The 27,083-nt window shown below is 39.4% G+C and overlaps 1 protein-coding gene across 6 annotated transcripts in view; it reads left to right on the top strand.

Moving 5' to 3' along the window:
• The window catches only part of LPAR1 (lysophosphatidic acid receptor 1), a 140,837-nt gene that overhangs the window by 5,831 nt on the left and 107,923 nt on the right, over window positions 1-27,083 (top strand). The window contains exon 1 of one of the 6 annotated variants that reach the window (XM_012736719.3): window positions 2,901-3,502. The exons of the other annotated variants lie outside the window; for them this stretch is intronic. The gene's annotated coding sequence lies outside the window, so the exon portion shown is untranslated. Of the gene's footprint in view, window positions 1-2,900; window positions 3,503-27,083 lie in introns of those variants that run through there. 6 annotated transcript variants of the gene reach the window in all.

Here is a 27,083-nt window from a genome sequence, read left to right as displayed (position 1 = left end):
TTTTCCAGAAAGGAAAGAAGACTATTTTGCTGCATTCATGCATTTAGGTTATAATTTATTTTACTTTTGTGATACTATTTTTTAAAAAACATATACAATGACAAGGCAGACCCTTAACTATAATCACTTTAGTCACAGTGTGAAGACAAGCATGAATAAACCTGAACGAGGTAGATCAGTCTGTGTTTGCTGTATTATGAAAATAAAGGAAAATAAGTTCAAAACCAGCGTTTTTCTCTAAAAGAGAAAAAGTTTGACTAATAACACCTGGCCATGGATCACTCTTTATGGTGGGATTTCCAAGGTTGTAAGTGTTAAAGGAAATTTTCTCCATTATGGCCTTTACGTGTGCCTGTGGTTCTCAAGGTTGAGGATTCTTCACTACACAGGGACTGCTACTGTGAACCATTCCCTTTCAGCAAGTTTCCCTTTATTTATTTTTGAGATGGGTTTGCTGTGTCGCCCAGGCTGGAGTGCAGTGGTGTGATCACAGCTCACTATAACCTTGAATTTCTGGGCACACGTGATTCTTCTGCCTCAGCCTCCGAAGTGGCTAGGGCTATAGGTGCATGCTACCAGGCCTGGCTAATTAAAACAATTTTTTTTTTTTTTTTATATCTGGGGTCTCACTGTATTGCCCAGGCTGGTCTCAAACTATTGGCCTCAAGCCATCCTTCTGCCTCAGCCTCCCAAAGTGCTGAGCCACCACGTCTGGCTTGATTGATTGATTGATTGAGACAGAGTCTCACTCTGCTGCCCTGGGTAGAATGCAGTGGCATCATCATAGCTCACTGCAACCTCCAGTTCCTGGGCTCAAGCGATCCTATTGTCTCAGCCTCCTGAGCAGCTAATTTTGCTATTTCTAGTAGAGACAGGGTCTTGCTTTTGCTCAGTCTGATCTCATACTCCTGAGGTCAAGCAGTCTTCCCGCCTTGGCCTCCCAGAATGCTAGGATAACAGGTGTGAGTCACTGCGCCCAGCCTATGGCCTTATGTATTTATTTACAGGTGAAATGAATTTTATTCTATTTTTTTTAAACTTTATTATCTTAAATGTCAAAACAGTCCCCTTGATTTGACTTCATGTCAATCTACTGTATTCAGTTTTCTTTATGTACACGTGGTTTTCATTGACCAATCCCTAACTGTCTCCATTCTAAAATTCTGCCCCAATTAATGGATATTCCTGGCTCTTTGGAAGGAAACATGGTTCAGGGGTGGAGGAAACAAGTTCTGTTCAAGCCTAGGAGCACTTAATTGACTGCTTGCTACATAGCAGGTGTTGTTACTAGGGGTGAGTGTGAATAATTTGGGATTCCTACCCTCCAGGAGGAGCTTACAGACATATTAACAGATGATTACAATTCGGCACAAGTGTTATAAGAGAGAGAAGCACCAAAGACCCTCAGGGGAGAGGTGTGGGTGGGAAGGTCTGGGAGGGGTCCTGCAAGATTAGGGTCTAGAAGGACCCTAGGGGATGAAGTCAGCCTCGAAGAGGAAAAAGTGGATCCAGAGGATTTTTATTTCTAGTTTTGCTATTGCTGGGTTAGTCGAAGTGCCTCTCTTTTTGTATCTGTAAAATAAGAATAATAATTGATGTTATCTGGCTTTTAATTCTAGTTTTCATTTACTATTTGTTCCTCAATTTAATCCTTTATATTTTCATTCATTCATTCCACATTCAGTAGGTATTTGTTGAGTACCCACCGTGTACTGGGAAAATAGCACTGCAGGAAACAAGACATGTATGGTCCCTTATCTCTTGGAGCTTGCATTCTGTCATTATGTTAGTACCAGAAATTCTTTTGAAATGCTTTCAAATATAGGGGTATGTCTGTTGAGTTCCTCAGTTTTGGGAACACATTCTTCAAATAGTCTCCGTGCTTTCAGGTCAGTTAGCTTTTCCCTCTTAGTGAAGGAGAGACATAGACATAGTAACCTCCCCTTCGTTTTATAAACTGGAAATGTTTTGCCAAGATTTACCTGTTAGTTGTAAAGTCTAGAGACAGACACAGCTGTGTTTTACCTGTAGCCCTGGCTGGCTTCCAATTCATTTTTGGATATTCTTTTAACCCAACTTGTGTTTGAGTTTCTATGTTCAGTTTATGGCTTGCCTCCTAGAATAATCCAAATGCTGGTGTTCGTGGCAAGTTAGACTTATTTTGAGGTCACACTATCATGGTGCTTTGCTTTGTTAATGCATTTCACTTACAGTCTCATGGAAGTCACTCAGGGATTCGAATATGGTAGAAATCCTTCTGACCAGAAGGAGGTGGCTTCATTCATTGATAAAATACCATAGATGTGTCTAAAGTGCCTCTTCCATTTTACCTGTCTGATGTAACCCCTTTGTCATCAGTTAGTTACATAGCCTTTCAAACTTGTCCTTTTACTTAAACCTACAGAAATGTATGTGTGTTTATGGATATTTATGTGTGTAGGATGTGTGGGTGTGTTTATAGACACACCTGTATACATTTGCGTGTGTGTCTGTCTGTATTTGTGCCTGCCTCTAGCCCCTTTTACTTTAGAGAGGCTATACTTGAGGCTGCGATTAAGCAAGTGAAGTTCGAAGCCAGAAGAGCTTGCACAGGCTCTTCTTGAATCAGTGCAGTATGACGTTATTCAATTTGGAGTTCTTGTTAGAGTGATATGAATGTCTGTTATGAACGAGGAACAAGAAAACCGTTTCCAGCTGTGTGGCAACCCACACAACAAATATTGCAGAGAATATTTCCACAAGAGCTGTGCTTCATCTCCGTCTCAGGCAAGGGGAGGAGGGGCATTTGGGAACACGTGTTCAGCATCTGTGAGCCTTTTGTTAGGTAGAAAACAAGGCATGGGTGGAGGGAGGCCTATCAGCCACTTTAAGAGCAGAGCAGATAGGTGGAGTTATTCATTATAGTTAGATTTCATTGTGGGAGTATTAAGCGAGGGACCCCCCCTTAGAAGTCTGTAATCAGCAGATGATAAGGATAGTGTGTTCTTACTAAGGGAGTAAAACAGCTGAAACAGAATTGCCTTTTGTTAAGGGGCTGCTTTGCCTTCTTGGACTATGATTTGTTGGGAGAAGGATTATTGTCAAGTCACAAAAATGAGGCATTCATTCTGTACCCACTATTTATTGTATTAATGGTTCCACAGAGAACTGCCTGCTTTACTTTCTGAGTCGACACAGTGGTATAAAGGTTCAAAGGCTAGGGCAAGATGGCTGACTTTTCCAAATTCAGCAGAATCTGTTCTCTGGTCACTTTATGTGAGACCCCGTGAATCCAGTTTTATGCAGCTGAAATCTTGGAGCACTTCTGTGTCTTTATGCTTGGCTGAGGACACTGAAATAAAAAAACAAGCAAATCAGCAATCAAAAAAGGATGATCCCTGCTCTCAAGTAGCTCGTATATGGAGAGACATGGAAAACAATGACTGAGATCTGGCAGACAGTGATAAATACTGTAAACCATGGTTTACACGAAGAGCTTTCTGCATGTCTGAGGATGGAAAAGGTAAGTCACCCTTGGAGGAGAGGAATGATGTGCAGCCGGATGCTGGCCTCGATGGACAAGTTGGTGGAGAAGCTCATTCCTTGTAGAAAAGTAGTAACAAAGGCCCAGGGTACTGCCTGAGAGTGACAGGCTTGGGAAGAGTGCCTGGAATTTACAGGTCGTAGCAGGGAGTGGGGGTGTTGCGGGGGGGCTAGTCTTGAAGGTTGTGGAGATAGCATAGAAGGTGCTGCAGACTTGGGGACAAAAAAGGGCACATTGATGTTATCAGAAGGGACATGATAGTATGAGGATTGTGGCAGTGAGGTTTGCTTTTGACATGTCTAAAACATGGCAGATACTTTCAGCTGGTAGCTAGAAATTTGAGTTTGAAGCTTAGCTGGAAAGTCAGAGCTTGCGGTGTTCAGGAGTAATTGTTATTAATATATGTTGGAATAAATGCCAGTGGAATTGATGCAATAAGCTGCAGAGAACTTTTAGAGTGAGAGGAGTGATATACTCAGTATTTTAACAAGCATAAGACTGACTTTGATTCTTTATATTGTTTTTCTTTAGCAGATTATGATGGTTTTATGGGTTATCAAACGTTCATTGAGCATCCACCATGGCTTCTATTGATGTGGTAGTTGTGGGATGATAGGAAGGAAATGGTGTGAATTTCAGCATAATATTCCTTTGGAGTGAACAAAAATCTCTGAAATAATTCATTCCAGTTAATGTTGTCTGAAAAAAAAATTCTTAAAATAATTGGAAGACTGGTAGTGATTTGGGGGCTGAGGGAATTGCAAATATAGTTTTAATTTACTGTAGGACTAATAGCAGCATCATATTGTTGTCATTACTATAATAAAAGACACACAGATTTCTCAGAAGAAGTTTGGAAATCCCAGTAGCCTAAAGATTATACTTGGAGAAACTACAGCAATTTTGTCATGGAGGTTTTTAAAATCTGGTCAAGTAATTTTAAGCTTTAGTTGCCTGATTAAGTAATTACTTCAGGTAAAAAGCAGGATACAGTACAACTTTGTTCTTTATCTGGCTTAAAAAAATCTTTAAGAATTTATTTCAATTTCTGATAATTATATGGGCATGCCTTTCTGGATGCAAAATAGGACAATGACAAATTTATTCTTATTTTTTCTTTCCAAGCCATTATGATCATTTGAAATTATAGTCATTTCCATTTGATGGCAAAAACAGTACCTGCTCGTTTTTGAACTTTTGGAATGTATAGGAGGTTTGTGTGTAGTTCCACCACTTAAGAATAACTTTCTTATTCCATTTTGGGACACTTTGTTATAGATTTTAAAATATTTGCTCCTTCTGAATATTTAATGGCATTCTGCTTTGTATGAGGAGTAGGTGCACATGCCATTGAAATCTTTCATTTTTAATTTCTAATGACTATGTAAGTCACACTATTTAATATGTATCATATATAATTAATCATTCTCTATCTCTGCTGGCTTCTTTTCATCTCTTTTGAGGGTTGGTGCTGCTTTTCCCATCTTTTAGTGCTGATGTTCCTAGAATTTTATCCTTACTCTAAACAGTCTCCATGTGTGAGCTTATCCACACAGTGGACTGCGATTTCCTGGCCTTTCCCCTCAGCTGTCCCTTCTGCCTAGAATGTTCTTTCCCAGGCATCCAAATGTTTGCCCTCTCCCCATTTTCATGTGATGAGACCTTCTCTAATCACCACACTTAAAATTGTATGACCTTTCTCATCTTTCCAGCTTGCCTGGGTATTTTCTTCTCCATTGCACTTACCTTCTTCTGACATTGTCTTAGATGAGGCAAAGATTTTTTTTTATTCCTATTTTATTTTCTGTTGTTTTTTTTCAATGTTTAGTGCAATATCACATAGTAGAAACTCAATTTTTTAAATAAAAAATTGAACTTATAAATATTTGAATATGTGAAAAATAGATATCCATCATCTGCTGAGTGTATTATAGTAAATAAGGTACCGTCTTGATCTCATGAGATTGACATTCTAGTGAAGGAGATGGCCTTTGAAAAAACTAACTCCAGGTGATTGGAATTAGGGAGAAAATCAGGGTTTCCTGGAAAGACATAACAGGGCCACTAACCTTGTCCGAGGGGATGAGAAGAGGAAAGTTTCTCTGAGAAAGTGGCATTTATGCTGAGACTTGAAGCATGAGTTGAAACTGTGGAGTAGGAAGGGAAAAGGAGGAAATCTTGAAATCTTTCAACATTGGGAAACATTGATAAAGATAAAGGCTGGTTTGATGAAAAAAAGAAAAGCAAAAAAATAGACAAAACTTTGGTTCTTGCTTCTTGAGTTGAAATTAGTTCATCTGTTTTAAATTATGAAAGTATGTAAGGATAGAAATTTATCAATTTTGCTGGAATTTTTGATGTATAGTTCTGTGTGTGTTTGTGTATTTTTTTTTTTTTTTTGAGACTGTGTGTTGCTCTGTTGCCCAGGCTTGAGAACAGTGGTGTCATCATAGCTCACTGCAACCTCAAATGCCTGGGCTCAAGCTGTGATCCTCCTGCCTCAGCCTCTGAAGTAGCTGGGACTACAGGTGCACACCACCATGCCCAGCTACTTTTTTTCTGTCTTTAATAGAAACAGGGTCTCACTCTTGCTCAGAATGGTCTCGAACTCCTGACCTCAAGCAGTCCTCCCACCTCAGTGCCTCCCAGAATCCTAGGGTTATAGGCATGAGCCTCTGTGCCTAGCCTATATTTTCAATAATTTTGAAATCAACAGTGTTTTTATTTTTGAGTTTGAGTCAGTCATTTTTGACAGAGGAGACATTTTCTATCTGAAAGTGGCAATCTTATTTTAATGGAACTAGCTTAAATTCTATGTTTTGTGCTAATACAAATCACTGTAAAATTTAAAACAATACAGGGAAAGTAAATGTTCTTGTTACTATCTGCCTTCACTGGGAATGCTACTAGTGGTTTGGTATGACTTGGCTGAAGATTGCTTTATTGTAGGTACTTATATATGTAGACTTTTGCATTGATTATTGGTTTTATTCTGGTAAGTGAATGTGGCCTGTACAATTTTTATGTCTTATAGATTAAGGGTTTCTATTTCCTAAATGCTTAAAAAGAGCATGGTTTTCTAAAAGTGACAAGTACAACATATATTTATTAATTCAGCCACTATAATAATATTATTCATGTCCACTGTGCCCTGTTTATCTGTATGAGCTGTTATGATCTGATAATGGCCCCTTAGTATGTTTCTACAAATTACAAATGAGCTTTTGTCAATTTTTTATAGCAATCTGTATGTATTAGCATAATATTAAATATATAAAGGTTTCTTTTAGGCCTTTATTATGTGCTTATCAATATAAAATCATGCTCTATGCATTTAGAATTACATTCTGCTTTTTAATACTACCAGCTTTTTTTCCTTTGAGATGACTTCATTCTTCTTCTGATCTTAAACTTTTAATGTCATTTTGTTTCATATATTTTTGCCTGTAAGTAACCTTTAATTGGATCTTGTTTTTTAGTATCTCTTAATAGGAAACATTACTTCTACATTTATGATCATAAATGATACATTGGATCTTCATTCTTACTCTTAAGTTTTCTGTTATGGAAGGTACTATAGGCTTTAGTAAAGAGCACTGGCTTGCCAGGCAAAACCATGTTACAAATCCTTATTCATCCAGTAGTTAGCTGCATGGCCTTCGATAGATGACATAATGTCTCTAAGCCTACAGATTTTCATTTGTAGAGAAACAACACACAATACATAAATCCTCAATGAATGTTTTTAAAATGCCTGGCATGCTGAATGTATTAGATGCCATTATTATTATTATCATTATTGATAGGTTGAGTCATATGAAATTGCTGGTATTTGACTGCTCTTGACCTATAAAAAAGGCAATTTCATATGGTTCAATCTAGTGTTATGCTTCTCATATTTATATGGCCAATTGCATCTTTTCATATTTCTAAATTAAACTCAGGATTTTTTCTAAATTTATCAGAGCATATTTCTTATTGAAGTTCAAAAGGTGTGGCTCAAGAATATGCATCTTAACCATCCTTTAATGCCTTGATTTTTGTCTTTTTTCTCTTACATTTCTAGCACTATTGCCAATTTTTGTCTTTTGGTGCACCTTCTTGAGCATTTTAATGGGACATTGGGAGGAGTTTACATTGGGACATTTAATTTGGTGTCTTTCAAGCATTTTGTTCATGACTCATCGTTAGAAATGTTCATACGTATATGAATGAAACAATAGTTTTATGTAGTTTTACTACATACAGTAAGCTCTATTTCCTCTTCTATTTTTTCCTATGATAGTCTGTTAATTTTCATTAAAAAAGGTGCTGGTTACAAATCAGACATTTTGCAAACACTGATCTAGTCTGTTGGTATGCTATGTGGAATTAGTCTCATTCCTTATTCAATGTCTATTTATTATGTACATTATCAATTACTGTGTTAGTAGCTGGGAATAGAGTGGTGAGTCATTTTCACTGGGCATGAAGCATACAGTCTAGTGGGAAGGAGGATATTGACCAAATAATCACCCAAACGTATAAATACACAAAGTGATAAATGCACGAGGGAAAGAGCAAAAGAGATTAAATGGGGAACCTCATCTGACTTTGGGGGTGATTCAGGATTTCCTTGGGGAAGTGAGATTTGATGAGGTCTACAGAATGAGAACAGGTTAACTCTGTAAGGAATACCCAGGGATGTGTGTGTGTGGATTGCAGAGTCATAGAAGAAAGGATAACAGAAGCAAAATAGAGTAGTGGAAGTGAATGACAGGTAGAAGGCGATCTTTGATGAGTTGGTGTATTTTGTGATACTTAGCGGGCCTTCCTGTTTGTGAGTTTTTCCCCCTTCACTTGACAAAGTCAAATAGGAATAGAAAAGATTTTTTGGGGGGGGAGGGAAATGGGTGTAGGCATTTAGGTAGTTTTGTATTATAGCAATTTAATATATTGCTAAATAATGGTAGCATTTACTGAAGGCCTGCTCTATATTAGAAGCTGTGCATACATATACAGCAGAAGTAGATTTTGGTTAGGTTAAAAAAATACTCTTACATGGTGTCATTCCCAATTTAGTAACTATGCATAATTCGTAAGAAATTAGAACACTGAAGTTAAGTTTTGGTAAGTAAAGACCAGATGATTAGGTGAGTATTTTGTAGCCTCTTATTAATTTAAAAAATAATGGTAAGAATTATTGCTGTGCTAGGATTCTTATTTTTTATTTATTTTTTTGGCCATGGTAGGATTTTCGTGTGCATCCCTTATCCCCTTTTAAAAGCTTCATGAAGAGTTTTAAAGAAATATTTTGAATTAGACATCCATAAAGTAAATTTGAGATCAAATGAGATGGAAGACTGTGATTCAGGTGCCAATTTTCCTGCTGCTGCCTGTGGGACCCTTGATAGCACTCAACCTTCCAGGTCATCAAGTCCTCGTCTTAAAATAGAGGACTTAGAATCAGTTTGCACAGATCATTCTCCCAGTCCTATTCTGCAGCTGTATGCTTTCTATTTTCAACTTGGCTCTGACTGTTTAATCTTAAAGACTTGACCCACCATTTGGCTATTTTAGTCCAACAGGCTCAAGTTAAACTTGGGAGAACTCCAGGTATTTGCATCCTCCTATGTCTTTGTAAGGTTGGGCTCAGGTGGCACTAACTTCTTCATGTTGGACAACATTGCTAACGCTTCTCTTTACAACATGGAAGAGTGGGCAAAGGTTAGAATTTTCTTGAGCAAATCTTTTAAGACTTTAACATGATAGTTTGTAGTTTGACCACACTTGAAATTAAATTTTTTTATACTTTCAGATTCAGTGATGATGGAAAAATTCATCATCTTAGGTTTATATGCTGGATGCTTGCTTTGGCGAAATGTGTGGTATCTAAGTTATATATAATCCACATTTGATAAAAACCCATTGAACAAGGGCAATGTTATTTTAAAGAGACTTAAAGGGCTAAGGAATTGTGTGGAGGACAAATTGAGTTTTAATGACTATTCCAAGTTTAAGTAATATTTTATAGGGAATGGGTCTTATGTGGAAGGGAATGAAAGGTACATGACAGCTCAGATTTTCTTTTCTTTTCCCCTGCCAGCTTTACTGAGGTATAATTGAAAAAATTATATTCAAGATATGCGTATAATGATTTTATATACAAATATATTGTGAAATGATTACCATAATCAAGTTTCCATCACTTCACTTGTTTTTTTTTTTTTTTTTTTTTGTGGTGAGGACACTTAAGATCTGCTCTCTTAGCAAATTTCAAGTATACAATACAGTATTGACTACAGTCACCATGCTATGCATTGGATACCCGGAGCTTACTCATTTTATAACTGAAAGTTTATACTCTTTGACTATCATCTCCCTATTTCACCAGTAACTCAGCTTTTCTTACCAGCATATTAAATCTGTTGATTCAAATACATTCAAATATTTTCTATAATTTGGAATATTCAATTTTTGCTGGGCCTGGTGGTATGCACTTAATAGTCCTAGCTGCTCAGGAGGCTGAGGGTGGTAGGATTACTTGAACTCAGGAGTTCAAGGCCAGCCTGGGCAACATAGAAAGACCTTAGCTAAAAAAAAAAATTCAGTCTTTCAAGTTTACTTATTGTACTATAAATACTTTATTATGCTTATTCTTATTTTCTGCTTAGAAATAGAGGGAAAAAAAGATAAGATATTTGCTTTTTCTATTTGTCTGAACTCTACCTCATTCATAATATTTATTCATGAAGTCTAGGTAACTGGGGATTTTACTTAGTGTGTTTTGGTACTGATTCATCAACTTATATTCCTTTATTTGCTGTTGAATATCTTCTCCTTAAGCTGATTACTCTGTGGAACTGGCAGGACTCCAGGCTCCTGATCTGGGACCAAGGCATGGGCAGGTCACACAGGCACAGGCAATATTTGGGATCAGACTAGGTGTAGGTCCAGGCAGGTAATAGGCACAGGTATTGCCCAAGGCTAGTGCCAGAAATAGGTTGGGTCAGAAGGGGTTGGAGTCATAGAGTTATGTTAGGTTCAAGGCAGACAAAGCCAGGAAGAGGCACAGAATACTCTGATGCACTGCCTAGAATTCCAAGAAAAGCATTCTCGATAGCCCTAAGAGAGAAGTGGTATAGACAAAAGTCTAAAGCTCCCTGGAGAAATTTTATTTTCATATTTGGAAGTATCAGTTGAACTTCTCTGCTTGTTCAAGGGAGTCTCAATATTCAAGCAGGGGTTTGCTACCATGAATTTGGGGAAGAAGTCCCAGCTTCTTTGCAAGCATTTGGGCTTCTTAAAGTAGAGGGCCACAAGTCACAAATTCTTTCTGATTCAGGGATTAGGAACATTGTTGAATACCATTTTTTGTAGGAGCAGAAATTAGCCCAGGTTTCATGTCTAAATACATATTTCTGCAAGAGATTTATTGTAAAATATGTTTAATATTTGCTAAGGACTGATCATGTCCCCCCAGTATTCATATGTTTAAGCCCTAAGCCCCAGTGTGACTGTGTTTGGAGATAGGGCCATTAGGAGGTAATTAGGGTTAAATGAGGTCATAAGGGTGGGGCCCTAATCCAATAGCATTAGTGGCTATATAAGAAGAGGAAGAAGGAAATCTTTGTCTTCAAGGAAAAGCTATGTGAACACACAGCAGGAAGGCAGCTGTCTGCAAGCCAACAAGAAAGTCTTCCCCAGAAACCAACCATGTTGGCACCCTAATCTCAGGTATCTAGCCTCCAGAACTATGAGAAAATACATTTCTATTGTTTAAGCTACCTAATCTATGGTGTTTAGATATGGCAGCCTAAGTTGACTAATAAAACATTCCATTAATTTTGACTGGGAAGAAAAGTATTAACTCTGGCCAGTAGCTGTCATGGCAGAAGGTAGTGGGCTACTTTGGGCTTATTCTGATAAATGGAAACTGTAAAGGATTATTTACCTGCCAGTCACTTCCTTTTGCCTTCATCCCATTTTAATGGCAGAATAACTCAGTGGGTAAAAATTTTCAGTAAACACATCTTAAAGTATTTAAAACTGTTCAACTAATTTAAAACTATTTTTATGTGAAATACTGCTTAGCATATTCTTAAATGTTGCCTAAATTATTATTATTATTTTTTTTTGAGACAGAGTCTCACTGTTGCCCAGGCTAGAGTGCCATGGCATCAGCCTAGCTCACAGCAACCTCCAACTCCTAGACTCAAGTGATCCTCCTGAGTAGCTGGGACTACAGCCATGCGCCACCATGCCCAGCTATTTTTTCTATATATTTTTAGTTGTTCAATTAATTTCTTTCTATTCTTAATAGAGACAGGGTCTCGCTCTTGCTGGTTTTGAACTCCTGACCTTGAGCGATCCTCCCACCTTGGCCTCCCAGAGTGCTAGGATTACAGGTGTGAGCCACCATACCCAGACTTCTAATATTTTTAAAACCACATTTTGACAAGATTTAAATAAACAAAACCACTTATATTTGCTATATACTTTCATTTAATCATGTTTTATGGCCTATTTTCATTATGGTCTATTATGGTCTACTTCTACCTAGAGGTAATGAATGTGTGTTTTTGTTTCTATTATTATTTTTTACCCATGGTTATATATAGGAATATAGTTTAAATCATATTTTTAATAGCCTTGTAATAATACTTTAAGTTAAACCATTCAATCATTGTCCTATTTTGGGACATTTAGTTTAGCTTTTTTTTTTTTTCTTCTGAGACATAGTCTTGCTGTGTCACCCCAGGTAGAGTGCAGTGGCATCATCATAGCTCACCATCCTCCTGCGAGAACCACCATACCCAGCTAACTTTTCTATTTTTTTTTTTTTTTTTTTTGAGACAGAGTCTCGCTTTGTTGTCCAGGCTAGAGTGAGTGCTGTGGCGTCAGCCTAGCTCACAGCAACCTCAAACTCCTGGGCTCAAGCGATCCTCCTGCCTCAGCCTCCCGAGTAGCTGGGACTACAGGCATGTGCCACCATGCCCGGCTAATTTTTTATATATATATCAGTTGGCCAATTAATTTCTTTCTATTTTTATAGTAGAGACGGGGTCTCGCTCTTGCTCAGGCTGGTTTTGAACTCCTGACCTTGAGCAATCCGCCCGCCTCGGCCTCCCAAGAGCTAGGATTACAGGCGTGAGCCACAGCGCCCGGCCTATTTTTTGTAGAAACGGGATCTCACACTCTTGCTCAGTCTGATCTCGAACTCCTGACCTCAAGCAATCCTCCTGTCTCTGCCTCCCAGAGTGGTAGGATTACAGGTGTGAGCCACTGTACCCAGCCTTGAACATTTAGTTTTATTTCTCATTTCTTTGCTATTTTAAAAAACATTGCACTCAACAGCTTTCTATGTACTTTTTTTTATACTATCTAAGAGTGGGATCACTAATCTGAGAGTAATATTATTTGGTTTCCAAGTAGATTTAAAAATGTTGTTAAAAACTTTTCAATGTACAAAAGTAATTCCTATGTGTTCATTGTAGAGAAACAAAGTTATAAAGAAGAAGAAAAGTAATCATAATACCCACTTAGAGATAGCCATTGTCAAGTTTATGATATATTCCCTTCTAATAGCTGTTGAAAGAGTACTGGGTACAATCAGAATCCTGTCCTTTCCCTTAATGTTATATCATAATTAGGGGATGATTTTAATTCCATTTAGCTATGGTTGCAGTGAACTCACTGCAGTGAACACCTTTGTGTGCAAACCTATTTCTGCATTTCGGGTGATTTCGTAGAGTAGATTCCCAGTAACAGAATCTGCTGCCTTAAAAGGCAGGGATGATATTTATGGCTAATGATAGAAATGATTGAATTGATTTCCAAAACAATGATAACAGTTCATACCCCTACCAGCAGAGTTTGAGAAAAATTTAAAGATAGAAATTAATATGAGTGAAATGCCAATTTTTAGAACTTGGAAATTGATTAGAGCAATGGGACACTGATATTGATTGATCCTGGATGACATTAACTGGACCTCATTGGTGGGTGTTCTTCTCTCCGCTCTGGTAATATCCTTGACACATCCAAAGTTTTGCATTTTAATGGAGCACCTTTTCTACCATGCTTCCCTTGAATGCATTGGCTTTCATGTGCCATGAAAAGTTTTGGTTTTGAATTGCATGAACTGAGGGTGGAATATTCTTGGTGAATATGCTTCTGTGAAATAACTGGTTAATTACTAGAAAATGGAACAAGCGCTCTAAAATGGATAGCAAAGAACTAAAAACTAAGTTGTATTTATACCAGTACTTATTTAAAATGTATTCCTTATATTAATCCCTGCAAGCTTAAATTTTTTCCCAGATGCCATTGCTATTACAGCCAGAGACCATTTTTGGGCTTCGGGGAAATAAAGTGGGCTTCCGTAAGAGATAGTTAATTTACCATTTCACCCATTACTGGAATTAGTCACATGCAATACAATTAAACTTGACATCTAATTAATGATCACTTATTAGGCCCTAGAGATACAAAGATGAGCAAGCTGGAGGCCTCCTTTTGAAAAACTCAAAAACACTAGGGGTGAGAACTAAATTAAAACACTGTGTGATTAATGTTAGAAGTTAGTTGCATGTGTATTTCCCCACTGAATATAATGAAATCTAATAAGCACAGAAAGGAAATATGAAAAGAGGAAGCGAGAGTGTGGATTTAGGCAGAGAGCAAGATTAAGGGTCCACCTCAGGGTCTTATCTATATATTAGAAAAGGGCCACATGTTTTGCTCTCCTTCCTAGTAGTTGACACGAAGAGGGGACACAATCAGCTGTGTGATCCAGAGAGCCCATAGTGTTGCTCAGTGTAGGTTGGTGGCATAATGCCAAAGCTTATCTCAGGAAAGCAATTCTGTGAGAGCCAAAGCAGGACACCCCGGGCAAGTATCTTTCTGCTGGCTCTGTCCAAGGATAGACACTCCATATTCCTTGTGGAATGATGGATTATTATTATTATTATATACCTTTCAGGATATTATCTATGAATATCCATGTAAAAGAATATTTTTGATTAGTACTGAGTAGCAGTGAGTTCAAGGTTATCCAACTCAATACTGCATCCTCTTTTTGCTGTCAGTTAAGTGTCAGCTCAACTGAGGATAGCATGAACAAGGATCAGCCTATGAGCACAGGTAACCAGACAAAGGGAATATCACAAGCATGTTCAGGAGTCTTTTTCCACTTCATGGAGTAACAGGAAGAGAAATGAAGGCTCTGGTATTTTACACCTTCAGCCAGAATTTGCAAAACTGGTAGTCTATGTGCTAAATGAATTTGGCCTCACATGTGTTTTATTTGTTCAGGTCAAGGCTTTAAAAGATGATGTAGATAGGCATTATGATTGGTCCTAGTGCAAGCATAGTTTCTCTGTATCAATGCAAGTTTAAGATCTGTTTTCAGTAGGCACTTCATGTATTTATGACACTTGGTTGGTCCCTGCTAGTGTACGATCATAGTACAATGAAGTATGTATAAGTTTCAGAGGCTGCATTAAAGAGTCAGTGACTAATCTAGGTGGGGACTAGGGTCATAAAAAGGTTCAGTGACAGGCTAGGACTGGTAGGATAAGTAGATATTTGCCAGGCATAGAATTTGGACAAGAGGGGATATACTAGGAAGAGTCAAGTGCTTATGCAAAGACAATGATGTGGATTAGCATTATACGTTAGGGAATTTTGGAGTAGATCCAAAGTGCTGGAGCCTAACACGTGGGTTACAGCCTAAGTGGGAAGTAGCTGGAGGACACAGTATGCTGTGCGTGAGGAGGTTGAACTTGAGGCAGTGGGGAATCACGGAAGGGTTCACAACAGGTCATTGCCATGCAAGATTTCTGTTTCAGTAAGATTATTCTCTATACAGCCATGAGTAATAGTTGCAGGTGGAAAGGACTGGAATACCTTTTTTTTCTCCCTTTATTTATAAAAACCTCTTTATTTTTTCTCTAAGTGGTGTTTTGATAGATGTATACAATGTATGATTAAATGAAGCTAATTAACATCTATCACCTCACTTAACTTATCTCTTTTTATGGTGATATATTTGAAATTTACTCTTATTTTGAAATATCCAATCTATTATTAATACCCTGCTGGGCAATAGATCTCAAAATGCATTAATCCTCCTGTCTGAAACTTTGTACCCTTTGATCAACAATTCCCTATTCCCTCCATCCCCACATCCCCAGCCTCTAGTGGACATCATTCTACTCTCTAATTCTTCAGGTTCAACTATTTTAGATTCCACATGTAAGTGAGATTGTGTGGTACTGGACCATCTCAAAGGACCTGATTAGGGCCTGAATTAAGGCATTGACAGTGGGTCTGGAGGGAAGAAAGATATTTAGGAGGAAGAATTGATACGACTATGAGTAGCTATGATAGGTGAGAGGGAGACAAGAGTAAAACTGAATGATGGTGATGTTGTTTAGTAAGATGGAGAAGTGAGAGGGTAAGGAGGGCATGGGAAATGACAACAGAAATTTCTTTTCTCACAATTTTGGAGGCTGGAAGTCTGAGATCAGAGTGTCAGCAGGGCTGGTTTATTCTGTGGTCTTTCTCTTTGCCTTGTGGGTGACTGTCATTTTCCTGTGTCTTGACATGGTCTTTCCTCTGACCTGCCTGTGTCTGACTTTCCTCTTATAAGGACACCAGTTATATTGGATTAGGTCCCACCCTAATGACCTCATTTTAACTTAATTACTTCTTTAAAGGCCCTATCTCCAAATGTGGTCATATTCTGAGGGACTGAGAGTTAGGACTTCAACATACAAATTTCTGGGGGGGACAGTTCAGCTTATAATAAGGATGAGGAGTTTGGTACCTATTGAGGTTGAAATGCAAATGGGATGTGCAGGGGGGCATTTAGACAGCCCACAAAAGAGCTTCAGATTTGGTATTTAAAACCATGCGGGGGCCGGGTGTGGTGGGCCAAGGCAGGAGGATCGCTTGAGCCCAGGAGTTTGAGGTTGCAGTGAGCTATGATGATGTCACTCTAGTCCAGGTGTCAGAGCAAGACCCTGTCGCCAAAAGGAAAAAGAAAAATGTGGGGGTGGATAAAGTTGTCTTTGTCAGTGACACCCAACCTGGGCTCATTTTAAGACTCACCTGGAGGAGCTTTTGAAACATACCACGTACAGGGTTCTACTTCACACCAGCTGACTCAGCCTTTGAAAGAGGGGGCCAGAGCAGCCACCTGGTTATTCTAATGTGCATCCAAGCTTGAGAGGACTGGTCTAGGGTGAGGGTGGGGAAGCTAGAGGAGAGATCTGGAAGAAAGGCCCAGCTCATTCAAGTGGTTGGTGATAGGAGGAGGGGAAAGGTGGAGCTTTGAAGGGCTTCTTGCCTGATGTCCACAAACTTCTCTATGATGGACATGCAGACTGTGGGGTTTGTTTGAGAGGATTTAAAGACTTGGAAGAGGTGCTATGAGAAATGGAAGCGAGCATAGAGAAATGACAGCATTAATGGCTGCTATTGTGGGCTTGGCCAAGGTTAGAATGCATTGATTAATAGTGACAGCTTTACCTTATCCTTAAGTTTTCTCCATGGGGCCTCTGCAGGCTGTGAATGGGAGCACGACAGGCAGTGTGGAGTTTAATCAGGATTGGGATGTTAAAAGACAGATTGGCAGAAAGGAGCTTGGGAGGTAGCAGGCTGGTGTGAGGGGATCCCAGAAGGCTGACCATGGTATTTGGGCTGAGCATCGTGAGAACTGCATTTGGATAGGGCTGGGGAAGAGGGCAGAATGAAGGGGCAGGAAAGCTGGGTAATTTGATGTCTAAGGGCAGAAAGAGTGTGTGTGAGTGCAAACAGCTGCATGGATGTGCAGTTCCAGTCTTAGGGGATTTTGAAGTGTCATGGGGCAATTCTGGGTGATGAGGGGCTAGTTGAGAAAATAACTTGACAAATCAGATTGTTGGGTATGTTAAAATTGCCCTTGATATGACTTGCTTGAAGACTGAGTGGTTTGCAGGGGGAGGGGGTGGGGGGGATTTACTGTCTGACCTTTCAAGTCCCTTCCAGCCTCATGGTTTAACAAAATGTCATTGTTTTGAGTCACTGCTTCCTCTCTTCCCCCCTCCACCCTTCTTTTGGTTTTGAAACCAGAAGTTAGAGCAATCTGGGAAATAACTGTCTAACAATCCTCTTTTTATTGATCCTCTTGTAATTGTAAATGTTTGACAGATCATGGCCTCTTTCAATGCCTTTGGAATCAGTCCATCAATGCACGTTTCAGAGAGTTCACCCAGGGTGAAGTAGTGCATTGGTCAGAAGACGCTTTCCTGTGTGTCACTGAATTGTCTCCACTAAACAGCATCCAAGGGCTGTAATGGGCAATTGGACAGGAAGGAGAGGAGTTACTTAAGTTCTTTTTTAAGGTAACATTAATTAGATTCATCTTTTACCGCATGGTAAGGGTCATGGTTATTACATTTACCATTTTGGGTTTGGCGTTTAATCTCTTGATTGTGGATTGGTTGGTCCTGGGCGTTTTCAGCTTTAGTTTTGTGGTAGGATGTTTTGTCTGAAGCTTGCATCTGTATTTAGAACTGGGATGAAGTGTAGTTTTTTAAAACCGGGCTCCTAAACAATGAAAAGAATTTTAGGAGTGCTTTTTGCCTTCATTGTTAGAATATTGTCTTGGATATGAGGAAATAAATTTGATCACCATCCTGGAGTGTAAAAAATAGTGACCCTAGAGTTTTCTTCGTTGTTGTTATTGCAGCAGATGCAGATGCCAACAACTTTGCTTTTGAGTTTGCTTATTTGGGGGGAATGTTTTCCACATCACATAAGGCTTAATGTTAACACAAAAAAATTTGAAAATCGAATTTGTAAGGGCGAAGCTCTAGAACTTTAACAAAGCTGCAGGCTGAATTCAACAGATCTGTCCTATAGAGTCACAGGAATGCTCATTTCTACTGCTTGGGATTTTCCTTCCTTTTTTTTCCCCCTCTCTTTCCTTGCCTGTATTTTCCTCTCCTCTCTTTTGGCAGATTTCTCCAAATTGAACAGTTTTTTGCTACTCACTACTTTAAGTGTGAGTGAATAATTGCTTTAGGCCACTTATTTCCCCCAATTTGGCTCCACCTAATACTCTGTCCCTCTCCTCATCCTCCTACCACAAACTACCTCGTCGTCTTCTTTAGGGGATGGGCTTGGACTGTAACAAAAGATGATGACCAGTGCCTGATTCTAATCCCAGCTTTACCATCATTTGGAACCAATCCAGATTGTTCTAGTCTCTTCATTTCTGTCTTTGTGGACTGCCAGGACATTGAGAGTGTGTGTGTGTGCATTTGTGTTTTTTAAAGCACTAACAATTTGGCAAGCATGGATAAGTAAGGCATTGGTTCTTACCTTTTACTGTACATCAGAATTACTTATTTTTTTTATTAAAGGCTGGTCTAGTGAAGCAGTGGGAATGGAGAAGGAACAAAGAAATGTGTAACTTTTTGCGATCAATGACTTGTAAACACCACTGCACTCGGACTGGCCAGGTGTGTATTTAAAATGCAGACTCTTGAGCTCGCCCAGAGTTTGTGATTCAGACAATCTGGGAAGGATCCAGGATTCTGCATTTTTAATGAAGTACTGGGGGCCCACATTTTCTTTGAGAAACAGATTTGGGGACTTTGATTTTATAATTTTTGGCTTATGGTAACAGCATCTTTCAAAGTTGGGCCTATTTGAAATGGCTGTTAGATCAAACTATGGAGGTTTTTTTTTTTTCATTATAGTGTTTTCTCTAAACACCTCCTATCTGAAAGTTAAAATAAGAGCAAGTGAGCTGTTACTTTCACTGTATTCTTCCAGCAAGGGTATGGTACTGTGTTTTGAGAGCCATCCTTCAAAGATAGAATGAATCAACTGTAGTCTTCTCAATAAAGAGTGTGAATGAGTTGTAAAAGATCTGTGAAGTAGGAATTGGGAGAAAGAGGAAAGACAGAAAAAAAAACAGGTGATCTGATCTTTATCTTCACTGGCCTGATAAACCTTGAAATGTTTGAAGGATGAGAAGATCCAGTTTGGTTACAGAAGAGTAGCTGGGTTGCAATGACACATCTTTCAGACAGGATGATTGGAACTACATTTTGGAGACTCTCTAGCAAGCTGTCTGCCCACGGACTTCATAGCTGCCTTGAAAGGTAATGGGTTTCCTGTTATTGGAAGTGTTCCAGCAGATACTACACAACATAGATTCTGCAGGGATTCAAGCGTTGGATAAGAGGTGGAGCTAGATCAGGCGTCCTCAAACTGTGGCCCACGGGCCGCCTGGCACATTTATCCGGCCCTCTGGGTGTTTTTGCCACCGCTGCTTGTCCTGCTTAGCTGCAGACTCATCCCGGGCCCACAGTGCATCCTCCCCAATGGTCTGAGTGACAGTGAACTGGCCCCCTGTTTAAAAAGTTTGAGGAGCCCTGAACTAGATGATCTCAGAAGTTTCCTTCAAATCGTGAGATGCTGTAAAGCTATGAGCAGCACACTTAAAATAGTTTCAGGACACTATAAGAATCCAAGGCTGAGGTAAGACTAGTTAAACTGTAGTTAGTCGATTAATTATTGAAACCAAACAGACACACACCCACCACACATGTTTATGCCCATGTATGATAATGCCAGGATAGTTTTGGATTGCCTTTGAAGTTTATTATTTGCAGGTGTAGAAGCTCTTAAGTTTTAGTTTGTAATGTTTCTAAAAGTGAAGTGCTCTGTCGAACTGTCTTTGATGATTCGATGTTTATACACTGTGTCTGCTGTGAATTTGGAAAGCACTGCAAAATCACTCTTTTAAAGATCAGAGGAACGCTGGATAGAATAAGTTAAGTTTTCTCCTGATATTTGGGATTCTTGTTCGTTGGCTAGGGATCTGCCTTTGGAGATCTGTTTTTGGAAGGAAAGGGAAAGTCGTGGCATTTTGTGCAAACTCAACTAGGCAATGTAAGGTTTTCCTATCATTAGCTGATAATATATATTTAAAGTCACATGGAAATGTGTTGCTTATGGTCTGAATTTTTCCTCCTAAATAGAGATTAAAATCTGTGGTTTCCAGTTCAAGGGTACTGTACCAAAGAAAAATTGTGTATCTGATGTGGGTTCTGATGTCATTAAGGAAAGTGGCACTAGCCAAGCTTTATTAGCTTTACCCTCTTTTTCTTGGTCGCACTGGTCCTTTTTGCTTATCTTGAAAGGCCATAGTAAATGTTGACTTTTCCCCTCTAATTGCCAGTGATTGTAAATTTTAATGTGCTTTAGGATAGGAGGTTTTAGCCCCTACCTTATTTTCCTGGCTCTCTTGCTTCTATTGCTCTGGCTCCCAAGAATCAAAATTGAGGCCAGATGTGTGTCAACATCAGGAAACCCTGACTGGCCTTCTTGTTCTCTCCCTCCTCAGATATTAATGCAAGAAGGAAACTGGGACACCAGGGACAGCCACTGTTAACATTCTTCTCTAATTCTGCCTGTTATTCCCCTGCAGGTTCTTCATGAGATCTGCATGTATTTTTGTTCTGTGCTTTACAATTTTAACATTTTAAAGGCAGTGCTTTCCCATAACATTGTAAGTCTCTGAAAACATTGTACATATGTAGATACGCTGCATATTTGTCTTCCATTTTGACTATTTTAAAATGAGGGTTTCTTTTTTTTTTTTTTTTTTTTTTTTTTATTTTGGCATATTATGGGGGTACAGATTTTAAGGTTTCAATAAATGCCCATTCCCCCCCTCCCCCCAAAAGTCTGAGTCTCCATCATGACCATCCCCCAGATGGTGCACATCTCACTCACTATGTATGTATATACCCGCCCCCCCTCCCCCCTCCCACCTGCCCAATACCCTGTTACTGTAGCACCTATGTGTCTACTTAGGTGCTACTCAGTTAATACCAGTTTGCTGGAGAATATATCTGGTGCTTGTTTTTCCATTCTTGGGATACTTCACTTAGTAGTATGGGTTCCAGCTCTAACCAGGAAAATATAAGGTGTGCTATATCACCATTGTTTCTTAGAGCTGAATAGTACTCCATGGTGGACATATACCACATTTTATTAATCCATTCTTTGATTGATGGGCACTTGGGCTGTTTCCACAGCCTTGCAATTATGAATTGTGCTGCTATAAACATTCGAGTGCAGGTGTCTTTTTTGTAGAGTGTCACTGGATCATTTGGGTAGATGCCCAGCAATGGGATTGCTGGATCAAATGGTAGATTCACTTGTATCGCTTTAAGGTATCTCCATATTGCTTTCCACAGAGGTTGAACTAGTTTGCAGTCCCACCAGCAGTGTAGGAGTGTTCCTCTCTCTCCGCAACCACGCCAGCATTTATTGTTTGGAGATTTTTTGATAAAGGCCATTCTCACTGGGGTTAAGTGATATCTCATTGTGGTTTTGATTTGCATTTCCCTGATGATTAGAGATGTTGAGCATTTCTTCATATGTTTGTTGGCCATTCTTCTGTCTTCTTTAGAAAAATTTCTGTTCAAGTCCTTTGCCCACTTTTTAATGGGGTTATTTGATTTTTTCTTCCTAATTTTCGTGAGTTCTAAGTATATTCTAGTTATCAGTCCCTTATCGGATGCATAGGATGCAAAAATTTTCTCCCATTCTGTAGGCTGTCTGTTTACTTTCATGACTATTTCTTTGGCTGTGCAGAAGCTTTGTAGTTTGATCATGTCCCATTTATTTATCTTTGTTGCTGCTGTGATCGCCTTTGGGGACTTCTTCATAAACTCTTTGCCCAGGCCGATGTCTAGGAGAGTGTTTCCAACTTTTTCCTCTAGAGTTCTAATAGTTTCATATCTTAGGTTTAAGTCTGTTATCCAGCGTGAGTTGGTTTTTGTGAGAGGTGAAAGGTGTGGGTCCTGTTTTAGCCTTCTACAGGTGGCTATCCAGTTTTCCCAGCACCATTTATTGAAGAGGGATTCTTTTCCCCAGCGTATGTTTTTGTCTGCTTTGTCAAAGATGAGATGGCTATATGAGGATGGTTTTATATCAGGATTCTCACATCTGTTCCACTGGTCAATATTCCTGTTTTTGTGCCAATACCATATTGTTTTAATTACTACAGCTTTGTAGTATAGTTTGATATCTGGCATATTAATGCCTCCCATTTTGTTTTTGTTGCCTAGAATTGCTCTTGATATTCGGGGTCTTCTTTGGTTCCATACGAAGCGTAAAATTATTTTTTCTATATCTGTGAAGAATGCTGATGGGATTTTAATAGGTATTGCATTGAATCTGTAGATCAGTTTGGGTAGTATAGACATTTTGATGATATTGAGTCTGCCAATCCACGAGCATGGTATGGATTTCCATCTGTTTACATCCTCTGCTATTTCCTTCCGCAGTGTTTCATAGTTCTCCCTGTAGAGGTCTTTTACCTCTTTGGTTAAATATATTCCTAGGTACTTTAATTTCTTTGTTGCTATTGTGAAGGGAATTGAGTCTTTGATTTGGTTCTCAATTAGATTGTTGTTGGCGTATATGAATGCCTCTGATTTCTGTGTATTAATTTTGTATCCTGAGACTTTACTAAATTCATTGATCAGTTCCAGGAGTTTCTTGGTTGAATCCTTGGGGTTTTCTAGATACAATATCATATCATCAGCAAACAGTGAAAGTTTGATCTCTTCTGCCCCTATTTGGATACCTTTGATTCCATTTTCTTGTCTGATTGCTGTAGCCAAGACTTCCAGCACTATGTTGAACAGAAGTGGAGATAGTGGGCAGCCTTGTCTGGTTCCAGTTCTAAGTGGGAATGATTTCAATCTTTCCCCATTCAGTATGATGTTGGCTATGGGTCTGTCATATATGGCTTGTATCATTTTTAGGTATGTCCCTTCTATGCCTATTTTCTTAAGTGTTCGTATCATGAAAGGGTGTTGAATTTTGTCAAAAGCTTTTTCTGCATCTATTGAAAGGATCATGTGATCTTTATTTTTGCTTCTGTTTATGTGGTGAATTGCATTTATAGATTTACGTATGTTGAACCATCCCTGCATCCCTGGGATGAAGCCCACTTGGTCGTGGTGGATTATTTTTTTGATAAGTGTCTGTATTCGGTTAGCTAAGATTTTGTTGAAAATTTTTGCATCTATATTCATTAGGGATATTGGTCTGTAGTTTTCTTTTTTTGTTGCATCCTTTCCTGGTTTTGGTATCAGGGTAATATTCGCTTCATAAAAGGTGTCGGGGAGGTTTCCGTTCTTCTCGATGTTGTGGAATAGTTTCTGCAAGATAGGTACTAGTTCTTCTTTGTAAGTATGGTAAAATTCAGGTGTGAAGCCATCTGGACCGGGACTTTTCTTTTTAGGGAGATTTTTAATTGCTGTTTCTATTTCAGCTGTTGAGATTGGTCTGTTCAGGGAATCTATTTCTTCCTGGTTGAGCCTAGGGAGGCTGTGTGTTTCTAGAAATTTGTCCATTTCCTCCACATTTTCCAGTTTGTGTGCATAAAGATTTTTGTAGTATTCATAAATTGTATCTTGTATCTCTTTGGGATCAGTTGTGATATCTCCTTTTTTATTCCTGATGGAGCTTATTAGAGATTTCTCTTTTCTGCTTTTCGTTAGCTTAGCCAACGGCGTGTCAATCTTGTTTATTTTTTCAAAGAACCAACTTTTTGTTTTATTAATCTCCTGAATAGCTTTCTTGTTTTCAATTTCGTTTAGTTCTGATTTGATCTTGTTGATTTCACTTCTTCTGCTGGGTTTGGGGTTGGTCTGTTCTTCTTTTTCCAGCTCTTTGAGTCGTTTCATTAGATTGTCTATTTGTGATCTTCTTGCCTTTTGGTTATAGGCATTTATGGAGATAAACTTTCCTCTCAGAACTGCTTTAGCTGTGTCCCAGAGGAGTTGATAACTTGTCTCTCCATTGTCGTTTTCTTCATAGAAGTTTTTTATTTCCGTCTTGATTTCTTCATTTACGAAGTAATCATTTAGTAGGAGGTTGTTTAATTTCCACGTTTTTGTGTAGAAATGTGAGTTTCTATAAGGGTTGATTTCTAGTTTTATTCCACTGTGATCTGAGAAGGTACATGGTATGATTTCTATTTTTTTAAATTTCTTGAGATTTTCTTTGTGTCCTAGGATATGGTCAATCTTAGAGAATGTCCCGTGAGCTGATGAGAAGAACGTATATTCAGTGGATTTTGGGTAGAATGTTCTGTAGATGTCTGTCAGACCCAATTGTTCTAGAGTTTTGTTTAAGTCCATTATTTCTTTATTAATTTTCTGTTTGGAGGATCTGTCTCGTGCCGTCAGTGGGGTGTTGAAATCCCCGGCGATTATGGAGTTGCTATTAATCCATTTGCTTAGCTCCAGTAAGGTTTGCTTTATGAATCTGGGTGCACCTAAGTTGGGTGCATATATATTTAAAATTGTTATCTCTTCTTGTTGGACTGTGCCCTTCACCATTATATAATGACCCTCTTTGTCTTTTACTACTTTTGTTGGTTTAAAAACTAAATCGTCTGAAATTAGAACTGCCACACCAGCCTTCTTTTGGCTTCTGTTTGCTTGGAATATTGATCTCCACCCTTTTATTTTTAGTCTATGTGCATCCTTGCAGGTTAAATGTGTTTCCTGAAGACAGCATATACTTGGCCTGTATTTTCTTATCCATTCAGCCAGCCTATGTCTCTTGAGTGGAGAGTTTAAGCCATTCACATTTATTGAGAGAACTGATAGGTAAGGTAGATTACTGATCATTCTGTTGGGTTGGATGTTGTTGCTATGATTTGTGTCTTGAGCCATTGTAATATCTGGCCTTTAATATCTTTGGGTTTTGGTTGTTTTTATATCCGTGGATTATTATTATGATGTTCCGTGCATAACGCTGTTTTAAGTACTTCTTGTAGGGCTGGTCTTGTCTTGGTGAATTCTCTGAGCCTTTGCTTGTCTGCGAATGTTTTTATTTCTCCTTCATATATGAAGCTTAGTTTTGCAGGGAATAATATTCTAGGCTGGGCATTGTTTTGTTTCAAAAGAGTGAGAATGGGGCCCCAGTCTCTCCTTGCTTGTAAAGTCTCATTAGAGAAGTCTGATGTTATTCGAATTGGCTTTCCCTTGTATGTCACTTGCTTCTTTTGTCTTACAGCTCTTAGAAGGGTCTCTTTAGTTGATACTTTGGTCAGTCTGATGACTGCATGACGTGACGTCTTCCTGTTTGCATTGAATCTCCCAGGGGTCCTCTGGGCTTCTTGAACTTGTATATCGAGATTTTGAGCAAGACCTGGGAAATTTTCCTCTATTATATCTTCAAAAAGCTTGTCTAGCCCTTGAGTGCTGTCTTCCTCCCCTTCGGCTAAACCTATGACCCTCACGTTAGGTTTTTTCACATAATCCCACAGCTCTTGTAGACTTTGATCTTTTCTCTTGTTTCTCTGCTGTATTTCTGTGACTGATTTATTTAATTGGAAGGTGTTATCTTCAAGCTCTGAGATTCTTTCTTCTGCTTGATCCACCCTGTTCTTGAGACTTTCCACAGTATTTTGTAGTTCTCTGAGTTGATTCTTCATCTCCAGGACTTCGGTTAAAGTTTTCTTCACTGTGTCAATCTCTTTGTTGAACCTTTGTTCCATTTCTTGGAGGTTTTTTGTGTTTTCTTGGTGTTGGTTATTGAGTTGTTGTTGCAGCTGGGTGAGTGTTCTTATGATCCACATACGAAATTCCTTTTCTGTCATATTGGTTGCCTGATTTTGGTCGGTGTCCGTTTCTAGGGGGCTGGTGCTCCTCCTTGGGGGTGTGTTTTCCGTTTGGTTCTTCATATTTCCTGAGTTCTTTCGCTGATTTCTTCCCATGTCGATCAGTTGTTGTTTCTTTCCTTAGGTTATTGTTTGGGTATTCACACACCTTGTTTAGTTTCTGAGGCGTTAGGTGGTGCCTGTGGGTGAAATTGGACCACTCCCTGTATATTGAGTCAGTGGGTGCTGTGGAAAGGCTGTGCAAGATGCTGTCCCTGTCAGTAGGTGGCGTTTGCTTGGAGGAACAGGCTATGGTGTTGATTTTGAGTCCTGTTATCAGCTCTCGTTCTGGGCGGAGCTGGGTTGGGTAAGCCTGCCCTCAGGCCGTTAGCAGGGGTCAAAGTTCTGTTCTCTGCTGTCAGGGCGGGGCTGGGATGGTCCCGCTCAGCCAGAAAGTCTGGGTGTGGGGGTGGGGCTGTCTGAGACCCACAGTCTGCAGCAGGCCTCGCTTCTTTCCACCCTCCCCAACTCCGCAGCTACTCCTGAGCCTCTGCCAGCAGGCCAGACCACAAGCCACCAGGCCTCCCCGGACTGTGATGCCGGCGGGGAGGTTCCCTGCACAGGAACGCCACCTGGGTTGGGCGCACGGCCTCCTCCTGGGACGTTCCGCCCGATCCGCCCCTGGAGGCACACAGACCTCTAGGACACCGATCTGCCCCTGGAGGCCCACAGACCTCAGTAGGCTGTTCACGTATAATCCTGTGCCCCGGGCAATGCTAGCCCTCGGTGCAGGGGATCTGGTCTGCAGGTCCGACCTCTGGGTCCCAGAGTTCAAACTGTATTCCCACCAGGGAGAGGGTTTCCGGTCCTAATTCACCCACAGGG

Source organism: Microcebus murinus, chromosome 12, assembly GCF_040939455.1.
Source record: "Microcebus murinus isolate Inina chromosome 12, M.murinus_Inina_mat1.0, whole genome shotgun sequence".
Lineage (NCBI taxonomy): Eukaryota > Metazoa > Chordata > Mammalia > Primates > Cheirogaleidae > Microcebus > Microcebus murinus.
The sequence above is the reverse complement of the archived record's forward strand: the minus strand, read 5'-3'. Positions and strand labels throughout refer to the sequence as shown.